Source organism: Lepisma saccharinum, chromosome 16 (assembly GCF_977018435.1).
Source record: "Lepisma saccharinum chromosome 16, izLepSacc3.1, whole genome shotgun sequence".
Classification (NCBI taxonomy): Eukaryota; Metazoa; Arthropoda; class Insecta; order Zygentoma; family Lepismatidae; genus Lepisma; species Lepisma saccharinum.
Window position 1 is genome coordinate 41,749,810 of NC_139244.1, and position 12,055 is coordinate 41,761,864.

A 12,055-nucleotide genomic window follows, 5' to 3' on the forward strand; every position below is an offset into this window, starting at 1 on the left:
ATAATATACCTACCAAGTATGAGTGGAAAAAAAATGAGTATAGTGAAAATTTGTACTAAAACATCGCTAAACGCTAAAACATCGACAAAAAATTGTCAAAGTATGTCAAAAAGTGATATTCAATTGATAAAAAAAGAGGATACCTACAAAGTACTGCGTTGAAACAACCAATATACACTACTATTTTTCAACATTAATGTCTCTTGATGCACAAAAGCTCTTGCCTCCATTACCTTCGACCATGTGAACCAAATGTTCCGTGAGTTCGATGACGTAAACCCCAGTCAGTGTTTCCGACGCCATTGTTTTCCCAACTATGTTTGCCTAACCTAACCTAACCGAACCGAACCTAACCTTGCATGGTTCGTGGGGCTATCCGTAAATGGTGTGTGGGGCTATCCGTAAATGGTGTGTGGGGCTATGCGTGCATGGTTCGTGGGGTTTTGGAACCTGGAAAACAATACAAAATCTGTAACACGAAATAAGGGATTTTTCAGTTAAGAAGGTTTGAAACACTGCATACCCACAGATGATAAGACAACGCTAGTCAAGATTTGCCCGCCAAATTGCATGTAACGGAAGCGAAATAGCTATGAACAATAAATACTCGTAATGTGAAAAATTACAATTATTTCAGTGAAAAGAGCAAAATCCCACCTTAAATAATGTTTCGCAATGCATAATAGGTAAGTACGAATGTAAAAAATGACAAAATGGACGAGTGAAATGTGTTTTGCCTATATCAAACTGGTACCAAACAAAACAAGTACGAATAATTTTAGTTTTAATACGTGTACAAACATTTTTAAATAAAACTATAAACTGAGTAACAGTTGTGTATATCGGAGACACATTCTTCATTTTTACAGAAGAAACTACTTACAGAAATGAGTTTCTTTAAGGTTTCCAATGTTCGTCGAGATATTTTCTTTCATCGTGGAATCTATTTGACCGGGAAATCATGTATTTTTCAAGAGAAATATCTCACCGACGCACAAGTGCCATTGCTTATGCTATGTGAACCAGATGCTGCATATGTTTGATGACATAACCCCTGTCAGTGTTTCCAACCTGCCCTTTTTTTTAAACCATTTTTGCCTAACCTAAACAAACCTAACCTTATCGGAAATGGTTCGTGGGGCTAGCCATCAGCTACCCATGCATAATGTACAATTTTTCGGTGAAGAACAATGGTAGTCAACCTGTGCCTGCCATATTGTGTGTTACTGAAGCGAAAAAAAGAATACTTTCTCAAAAATTGTGTTTGTTTTCGTAGAAAAAGCATAATGGCACCTTGAACTGTTCCGCAATACACAATTGGTAAGTACAAACCATGCGAAACACAAAATATCCGATTTTAATGTGTCTCTGATATAATGAACTGTTACTTACCATAAACTGAACTAAAGGAAAATATCTTCACCTAGTTTCTGCATACTTGTCTCAAGGGTTTTTGATGGATACTGTTATTACTTTGTCTTCCTACCAGGCTACACATTTTTAATATTAATAAATTTCATGGATAGACTAATCTGGATTAATTCAGATAATTCTTCACTTAATATAGATACTATGGTGAACATTTTTTAGGTTTGATCAAAAGTTCGTTTTAAATCTACTTCAATGCTCAGATAGGTTAAGGGTCATTCCATGTTAATTCAACCCAAAAAAATTAGGTTTGGGAACCCATGCTCTCAGATTTTTATGAAACTTGGCACATTTAATTCTTCCATGGTGGTGAGAAACCACATTTTTTTTTTTGTCTCTAACTTGACTGGTTTCATTTTTATAGCCCCACCAACTTTCAGTGATTCTTCCATCCTTCCATTCGCAGAGCCTCCAAGTGTGAGCTGCACTGTCTTAGAAAAATAATTATTTTATTATTCTATTATATATTCTATTATAAATTATTCAATCTTCTTTAAACTTCACAACAACGTTAACCAAACAATAAGGATTCCAGAAAAAAAATATGCCAACATATCATATTTATATTTTAGTACACTAATAAATTAATAAAATTTTATTATGTGATTTCTTTGGGCCGAAAACATGGTTTACTAAAATTTGAATTATCACTGAAAGGGAAAGGTGAAACGCGAACTCAAATATTTTTAAAATGAACTTAGATATACAAATTTTATTTACCCAGAAATAAAATTTATGGCTTTTTCATTTTTTTCTGAAAATATGACAACTTATTTCTGATTTCTTTTAAAAATGGCTACCATGTTTTATATTTTTCAAATTAACTCAAAATCTAAGAATCTAGTTTCAAAACATCATTGAAGCCAATTTTTAGAACATAAAATTTTAAATAATGTTTACATAGGTGTAGGGACAGTGGGGCAAAGGGGGCCATGTCCTTTTTCCATGGAAAATTAATGTCAACCTCATATATTTCACGCACATAATTTTAATTCAGTCACAGTTGTTTGTGTTTATTATTAAAATAATATTGGAGAAACTTTATATCGACAGTGTGTTTCTTTTAAGGAGGGACACTGTTAGGGGGGAATCTGCCTTGTTTACCCCCCACACACCACCACCACCAAAGAAAATCCTGTTTGAATGTTTTTTTCTTAATGATTATTTGACCTGAAAGAATATCCTTATAATGATACTGCATTTTAATAACATATGCAAAGGGATTAAAAAGAAGACCAAGGTCGAAAGACCAATCCTAAGAAATAGTTATTTCACAAAGTAAGAAGGACAGTTTTTTGACCAATTTTTGAACTCTGAAAATTAGGAATTGTGTTAAAAACCTTTCTGCCTGCACTGTATTAAAATTTCCTCATGATTGGACCACCCACCAAATTTTTATTTATAGAATTTCAAAGAGGGATAATTTGCAAAACTAAAAAGAATGGCACTTTTTATTCTCATACCAATAAAAAAATAGAAGGCATACTGGGAAAAAATGGTTAACAGATTAACGCAGAATTGAATAAGCTAAATTTTGATGTAAATCATTTTTTGTAGGTCTACTGGTTAATTTTTAATTGGAGTCCAAACTCTAGTATCTATGATTTTTAATACTTCCTTTTGGCATCCATATTCATTTCTTTGCATATGAATATTACAAAAATCTATCATGTGACAGTTTTGAGAATATTATTGGATGAATGTTGTTTGTTGCTGAACACTCAGATGGGATAATGGAAATAACTTTACTACTAAGCCATGGGCAAGGCTTGTGTAATGTTTTTTATTCTCTTGTGTTTGTAGTTCTATATTTGGTTACGTTGGAGCATATTTTAATGTTGCTTATTATACTGGGTGTCCCAGAAGTCTTTCCCTGATTACAAACTTTATTCATATCCGCTATATGCAATGTAGAGATGTGAAAGTGGTGCCAAAATGTTGGAAAACTAACCAAGTTTATTTGTTGCAGGTTTCAGTAATGTGGCTGTAGTGTAGCAGTGTCAGTGCCAAGCAATCCGGAATTAATGCTCTTGACATCGGGTGGCATCTTTCCATACAATGTTTCTTGGACTTGATAGTATTTGGGAATGAAGATAAATTCCATTTTTTAAATACAAACTTATTGATGGCAGATATTCTAGATGAAAGAATTCTGTACATTTGAAAGTTCCTCTGCACTGTTATTGGTGACCGGGTCTCGTGAAACCAGAGGACATGCGGAGCTTTTTCCTCATTTATGAACATTTCCGGTTTTCTGGGCACTGACACTGCTACACTACAGCCACGTTACTCAAACCTGCTACAAAAAAACTTGGTTAGTTTTCCAACATTCGACTTTCACATCTCTACATTGCATATAGCGGATATGAATAAAGTTTGTAATCAGGAAAATACTTCTCGGACACCCGGTATATTATATTGTTAACATAATTTGTTCAATTGCACCGATTTTAAACCCATGTTAGTTGATAGATAAAGGGAAGAACTAGCTCCCCTCACACAGATATAAAGAGAGAGGGGGGATGGTTAACAACATTGTGAGGCCATTCAATTTCAGTTATAACTTTAAAACCAACTTGTTTCAGAGAGTCAACATGTCTTGAGCACATTTAAAATATTTTTTCAACCCATTTTTTTCTAAATTGAAGCCCCTTGCAGATGAAATTCTGGTCATGTACATTGAAAATACTATGAGGTTGGTTTTATTTTAACTTACATGGGATCGAATATCTCTTGTTATATGTGAATTCCGCACTTGGAAACATTTTTTCTTTATACATCAAAGTCTAAATGAATCAAAAATATTTTTTTTAGTTATTAAAAAAACAATATGTAATTCTCAAGGGGTATTGTCGGACAAGGGCCCTAACATAACACTCCTAAACCACCCATTTGCATAATAATATAAGCAATTATAAGGGTATGCTTTCAATCAAATAACCACTAACACTCATGGGCATCCGCAGGATGTCTTCCTCTTAAAGAAACATTCCGTCGATATGACATTATCATGTTCCTGCCATATTATTTAATAATAAACACAAACAACTGTGAATGAATAAAAATTATGTGTATGAAATATATACTTTTAGGTTGACATAAATTTTCCATGGAACAGGACGTGGCCCCCTTGCCCCACTGTCCCTACACCTATGCAAACATTATTTAAAATTTTATGTTCTGAAAATTGGCTTCAATGATGTTTTGAAACTAGATTCTTAGATTTTGAGTTAATTTGAAAAATACAAAACCTGGTAGCCATTTTTAAATTTTTTTAGAAATATGTTGTCATATTTTCAGAAAAAATGAAAAAGGCATAAATTTTATTTCTGGGTAAGTTAAATTGTATATCTAAGTTCATCTTAAAAATATTTGAGTTGGCATTGCACCTTTCCCTTTCAACAATAATTCAAATTTTAGTAAACCATGTTTTCGGCCCAAAAAAATCACATAATAAAATTTTAATTTTTAAGTGTACTAAAATATAAATATGATATGTTGGCATATTTTTTTCGGTAACACTTGACTATAGTAAAGTGTCACCTACAGGGTGACGGATTTCTTACTTTTTACAGGAGAAAGTACTTACGCAAAACATTACTTTAGCATTGTGGAAGTTCGTGAATGTAGTTTTGATCCATTTAAATGCGAAGGCATGTTGTTTTTTGCGAAAATCTCTGTTCGACACGATGTTTCTGCTGCCGCCATTTGTTTTCTGCACAAGAGCACAATGTTCTGTGTGTTAAATGACGTAAAACCTGCAGACAGTGTTTCACACTTGCCTGGTCTTCATTATAACATGACTTGTAGAGTACTTTTAATTTTTTTTTAACTATGCTTGCCTAACCTAACCTTACGGAAAATGGTTTGTGGAGCTAACGTCAATGGTTTGCGAGGTATTAGCATAATTTCAAATCTGGGCATGAAAGTAGGTATTTTCTGGTGAACAAGGTTGCAACACTGCATAAATTGACAAAAAACTATCGCAACGCGCGATGAACCAGTATGCTATCGCCATAATGTGTGTTACAGAATTGAAATAACGAGTAACAGTCAGTACTCGTAAATGTAAGAAATAGACATTATTTTCATTAGAAATTCATTATTTGACCTAAAGAAATGTTCCGCATTCCAGAATAGTACGTTAGCAATGTAAAAAAGTGTGAAATGATTTACAGGTGTCACCCCTATAGTAAAGTTGTACCTTTTTTCTGGGATCCTTATTGTTTGATTAACATTGTTGTGAAGTTTAAAGATGATTGAATAATTTATAAGGGAGATAGAATTATTTTTCTAAGACAGTGCAGCTCACACTTTGAGGCTGTGGGAATGGAAGGATGAACGAATCACTGAAAGTTTGTGGGGCTATAAAAATAAAACCAGACAAGTTAGAGACAAAAAAAAATTGGTACTAGTTAGATATAGCGAAAACACATTTCACTCGTTTATTTTCAAATTGATTTCATTTGTACTTCCCTCATATGCATAGCGGAACATTTTTCAACTTGGGATTACTTTTCTTTCAATGAAAAAAGCGTAATTTTTAACATTATAAGTATTTATTGGTCGTTGCTAATTGGTGGCCAAATCTTGACTCACGTTGTCTATTGTCAGCTAATATGCAGTGTTACCAAACATATGAACCGATAAATGCCGCACAAATTATTCACAAAAGGTTTTTAAGCGAAAATTGATCCACAAACCATTCACGGAATGTTAGGTTAGGTTAGGCAAACATAAAAAATTGAATTGAAAAAAAAAAAAAAAATGCTCACACGTTATCTTGTAAAACTACCGCGTGATTGCTACACTAACACTTATTAACCCAAAAATGATGGTTTTTAGGCTAAAATTGATCCACAAACCATTCACGGAAGGTTAGGTTAGGTTCAGTTAGGTTTGGCAAACAGAAAATTAAATTGAAAAAAAAAAAAACCTGCTCACACGTCATCTTGTAGAACTACCTTGTGGTTGCTACACTGACAGGGGGCTACATAATCGAACGCATGGAACATTTGATTCACGTAGTCGACGGTAATGGTGACACGAGCCATCGTGCAACGGAGATACATGAATGTCGAAAATTACATTATTTACCGGCCGAATAAGTTGCACAAATGGAAAAAACACTATTCCCAGCTTCCAAAAGGGGAAAGGGGGCAAGAACAGTTTACTTTCTCTTCATAGACAAGACGAATTTGCATAAGAGTCATAGAGCAGGAACTCAATTCCGTAACTACTTTCCTGTCTTTTCTCCCGTAAATTTGAAGAAATGTGTTTTCGCCATATCTAACTGTTACCAAAAAATGTATGTGGTTTCTCACCACCATGGAAGGATTAATTGCGCCAAGTTTCATCAAAACCTGAGAGCATGGGTACCATGGTCTGGTTGAACTGACATGGAATGACCTTAATCTACATTGGCCCTACAGTTTAAAATGGGATTTAAGCCACTGTGCAATTTGTCTCCACAGGGATGGAACCTTTAACGTTAGAAAAACACACAATTATTCTATTTTTAGTACTTCTGACGTTTATTAGTGCTTTTGTGATAGCTACGGCAATTCTTAAAAATCATAATAAACACACATGGCGCCTTTTTCTTAATTTTTTGAAATAATGTATAGGATTACATAGCATACGTGTACTTGCAACTAGTATTCTTATACAGAAATCTGGGATACTAACAATGAAAACCTTAGCCTTCTACCTTGGAAAAATAACACAGCGAAAAAATCTGACCCCTTGGCGGAGGAGAGGGGGGAGTCAAGTAAATTTTCTGCACTGTAACCAAAGGGTTTAGCTACACAACTACATACAGCAAAAGTTGTAATGAAAACATCGTTCAGTACGCAGAATAATCGCCAACAATAAATAATCATGAATGCGGGATATTTGCACATTACATACGTATTTACAATGAACTCCTACAAGCATACCCTGGATTATTACGTCTTCAAGCAAAACAATTACTACATGTAGGCTTCTCTTCTACTTTTAACATGACATTTGTTACAGTTCCTTGATAAGGGTTCACAAATTTGGATGTGAACGATCGATTCGTAAAATGATTTTAATATCATGTGTATTATTTTGCATTTATAATATGGACATCCATCCAAAAGCAAATCATAAGTATAATGTACACAACTGTGCATCTTAACTTTTCACACAGAGATCACATTACACCACAAGCTTTCATGTTAGCTTACGTGTTTCGTGTTACCTTACCTTTAATACTTACTTACTTTAATTATCACATCACACAATACATTCCACTTACATATATAATGAGAGTACTTACGTCAAATCTCTTCCAAACATTAATAACACTTCCTCGTACTACGGTAATTTAGAAATTCGTGGTGATAAACGAAAGTATACATCCCTTACTCCAAATCGCGCAAACTTCACCTTCGACAACCACTTCGTCTATTTTCCCTAATTTTCCGTACCAGACCAGCTGAAGTAGTTCCCATATGAAAGCATGTTATAGTAGATGGCAGCACAATACCACGAATATCAAAGGTGTTCAGCGTGGTTCGCTTCAATCAAATTCCCCCTTGATGTCGCTCGCTGCACAGCGAAACACTGTTCCTTTGAAGCGTTATTGAAGTGATGACATTTCACACTAATGCCAGTGACGAATGACGCTCAAACTGGATTGTGCAAAATTTTAAATTCGCTACTGCAGATAGTGGCGTCTCCAAAGGGGGTTGGCGGAGGTATATTCCCAAAAGTCCAGTTACTGAAATTAGAACGCCAAATGTAAAATATGGCAACATATAGGACTGACAAACTAAAGAAAGACATAACCACACTCACGGTCACACACACACACACACACACCAGGGCCACCGTTAGGAATCGCGTGACCCCTATATCTTGAAATATTAAATGTACACCTTCCACACCTTGTAAAATTCCACATTAAAATTATAAAAAGCTATAAACTTTTATACACTCTGTAAAGAAAAAAGCGACATTTGCTCGGATATGGTTTTCACAAGATTAATTAACCAACACCCCAGTTCTTTTCTATTTTCATTTATTTTTGGTCGTGTCTGCTGCCACGTTCTTTTTCTGCTGGAACCTCAAAAGAGATGCGCGTGGCAGCAAACTCGGTCTTTGTTTTATCGTGATTTCATCACGCTATGTATGCAATTACGTCTGTAACACATACTGTGAAGTTGTAGCGATTACTTTCACATAAATGTTATAAGATTAGGTCCCTTAGCATTCTTCTAATAATAAACCTACATGCTCTCGTAGTTAGGTTAGGTTCCGTTAGCATTAAAATAATATCGCTAAATGCTATCTAAAGAAAAAGTTTCTAAATTACCTGTATATTCATTCCCATTAATCATAAACTTTGCATTTTTCTCGTCTTCATCTGTTCTTAAGATTTGTAACATCCTCTTACCAGACTAATTACGTGGCAGGAGCAAATTTGACGCTTATTCTTACTGCTGACACGTGCGTGGCAGCAGACTCGGCCTTTATTTTTTTGTGTTTCAATGCAAGAGTCTCCCTCTGGTGCTACTCTGTTGCATGGAGGCCGATGAGTGCTTCGTGCAATGCGAACTTCCCACCTGCACAATACACCTCAAAAGCAACAGAGTAGCACCAGAGGGAGCCTCTTACATTGAAACAAAAAAAAAAAAATAGAAAAGATTTGGGGGTCATGTCATCGTTCTCGCAAGACCACCTCCCGTTTCTTCTGCGATGATAGGAGGGAGTGAGAGAGGCATCACATGACAAGAGGTTTTCCATCGAACGAACACGACCGATGATGCCTCCTGCCTCTCTCACTTCCGCCTATCCGCTCCCTTGCAACTCTTCAGCACCCCTGCTCGTTCTACAGCTTACTAATGCATTCGAGAACGCTCCTTCACAAATACGGCTGGTGGACAAATCTTGCTTTTCTTATTGTTTTAATTCACTTCATAATCCTGTGAAAACCATATCCGAGCAAGTGTCGCTATTCTTTCTTTACAGAGTGCAGTATTGCACAATTTTTACACCTCCCCACCGACACACATAAGTTTCTCCGTGAACCATCAGGGTCATTCCACGTCAAATCATCCAGAATTTTGTGAAAATGTCACCCACCATCCCCGATTTTGATGAAATTCGATATACTTATAGAATTTTTAATGCTGATTACAAAAATGACAGTTTTTTTTAGATTGGTCAACGGCTTCAGAAGTTACGCGCTTTTTGAAATCTCTGTGTATGCCACTTGCGGCTCCACTTTGAATGACACGCATTAGGTTATAAATGATGGTATCTTCCCTCAGGTTTGCCGTAGAAACTTCAAGTTTCTTTTCTTTTGTTCAAAATAGTGTAAACTTTCATTTAAATAAGGTTTCAGATGATTGTATTAATAACCATGTATTTTTTTAGAAGAAAAAATGACTAACTTCAAGAGGGAATTTCGTGCAATGCCCCCCCTTCAATTTCCCCCCAATTTTATATGTAGGTAGCTCAAAGTGTGTACTAATACCTGATGAAAAAATTGGGATGGGCGGTTCAGAGACAGGGTGATAAAAAAATCATTTGCATCAAATGACATTAAAAGTTGATCTTATTAAAAATGCTTATGTATTTAGCACAAAGCCTGAAGTATAATATGTTTTAAAGTATAATATTCAATATTTATTTTCACTCTGTGTGAAGGTAAGTATAGGCGTAACCTGGCAGGGGCAAAGGGAAGCCTTTGCCCCCTCCAAAATGTTTAAACATTAATTAAAATTTACAAGTTAATTATATTTTGAGAACCTCCTGGTACTTGAGGAACAGACAAATAAAGAGTAATAATTGTGATTTTTCAAATGTATTTAGCAAATAATCTTGGAGACTTTTTTTATGGGATGGAAAACTTTGTGATTCTTTCAACCCAATGACAGTTCCCAAGTTACGCCCATGAAGATAGTACTAATAATACTTACACTATTGTACTCTATGCATTGCCAAAGTTTCATGTACTACCAATTGTGCCCTTCACATTTTAGAAGAATATTTGGACCATTTCGAACACACTAAAGTAATGGACATTTCCACTCAATTTTTTTTACAACGATTTTAAAAACTACACCCTGGAAAAATGACCCCTGCAAGTTCTCGCGTTTCTCTGCGTTCAGTTTAAGGCAGAAACGAGACTTCCAAAGTTGGGAGGCTATCGTTGCGCTGAAAACACGCCGCCGCCATGTTACTACGTCACTTTTTAGGGAAAGCTCGTTTGTCGCCTGCTTCGAGCATCTAGTTCTGAATGGGTAGCCCACGGTGAGCGAACACGTGCAGCAGTTTTACAAATCTGTACCGATTTAAATAATGGAAGAAGGAGCGATAGGAGAAAGGAAAGCTATGCTTTGTAATGATCATTCTTCTATGAAATATCCGTGCTGCTCACGTGTGTGCGTGTGTGTTCTCAGGCCATGCGAAAAATATTGCTTATAAAATTGGTTGCTGACCAGGCACTCAAAAATATTTTTTAAGCTTATATTTATCGATATTTACCGTAACCTATGTAGTGCAAAATAGGAATTTTCACTTTATTTATAAAGCCTATTTAACTTTCTTTTCCATAAAGCAATTTCAGTTTGTGTTCCATTTCTGTTGCGCAAATTATGATCAAACATTTTTGTGCAGATAAGAGAAAATACACTGAGAAGATTACATTAGTTGCACAGTACATATCTATACTTAGTTTATGTATAATTATTAAAAGGAAATAATGTATATAACCTTGGGCGTATTTAAGGGGGATTCAACGGGTCCAACCCCTCTCTTTTTTGGTTCACTAAAATTACCAGTTTCCTTGTTCTATCCGCTTGTTCATAAAAAATTCCTTCGGACTTATTTCATTCTCTTAAATTAGAGACGTATAGGACGGGATACGGATGGGAAGGAAATTTCGTAATTCCACACACCAGATGGGACTGCAGAACAATATCTGCGATTTCCTGATAGTTTCGGAATTTCTGCTATAAGAAACTGCATTGAGACTATCAAATCAGTTATTTTCCCCCCCCTCGAATCATATTAAAGAAATTTGCTTCTTAAAAACGTAGTGACACAAGATGAACAGAAAAGTATCAATACTTCGTGACTACAAACACACAACTTTGTCGGGTCCAACATCCCTTCCCCCCCTGCTCCCCAACAAGCTTCCGGCCAGTAGTGTCCTGGATTTTCACTTACGAAATAAAGCAACCCTAATCATACCAAAAGTTGATCCATCCCCCCCCCCCCCGTGAACTATATATACGCCCATGTGTATAACAATATCCCATACTGAAATGGTACGATATAATTATTTTGAATTTTGTACTGCGAAAAAAGCCGCCTCATCTCGTTACCCCTAACGCATTAATTGGTTAGTTCACAACTTCAGCACTAAGGATCTTATAGAGACGAGACATGGCAGCCTTGGTCTCGTTCTCGTTGAGAGTTAAAATGTCTGTCTCGTGTTTATTTGTAAATGTCTCATTGACAGTCTCGTCTCTATTTATAAACATCCGTCTCGGTTTGGGAGGGCAATTCTCGTTCTCGTCTCAAGTCTAGAAAAATATAGAATTAACAACGTATGCAGAGGCTTATCATTATAAATACAAAAAAAAAACCT

At 35.6% G+C, this 12,055-nt stretch overlaps 1 protein-coding gene across 1 annotated transcript in view; it reads right to left on the reverse strand.

Moving 5' to 3' along the window:
- LOC146000431 (ankyrin repeat and SOCS box protein 6) overlaps window positions 1–7,908 on the reverse strand; it is a 52,085-nt gene extending 44,177 nt beyond the window's left edge. Inside the window, exon 1 of the mRNA XM_083138050.1 lies at window positions 7,733–7,908. The gene's annotated coding sequence lies outside the window, so the exon portion shown is untranslated. The remainder of the gene's footprint in view (window positions 1–7,732) is intronic.
- Between the last annotated feature and the right edge of the window lie 4,147 nt (window positions 7,909–12,055).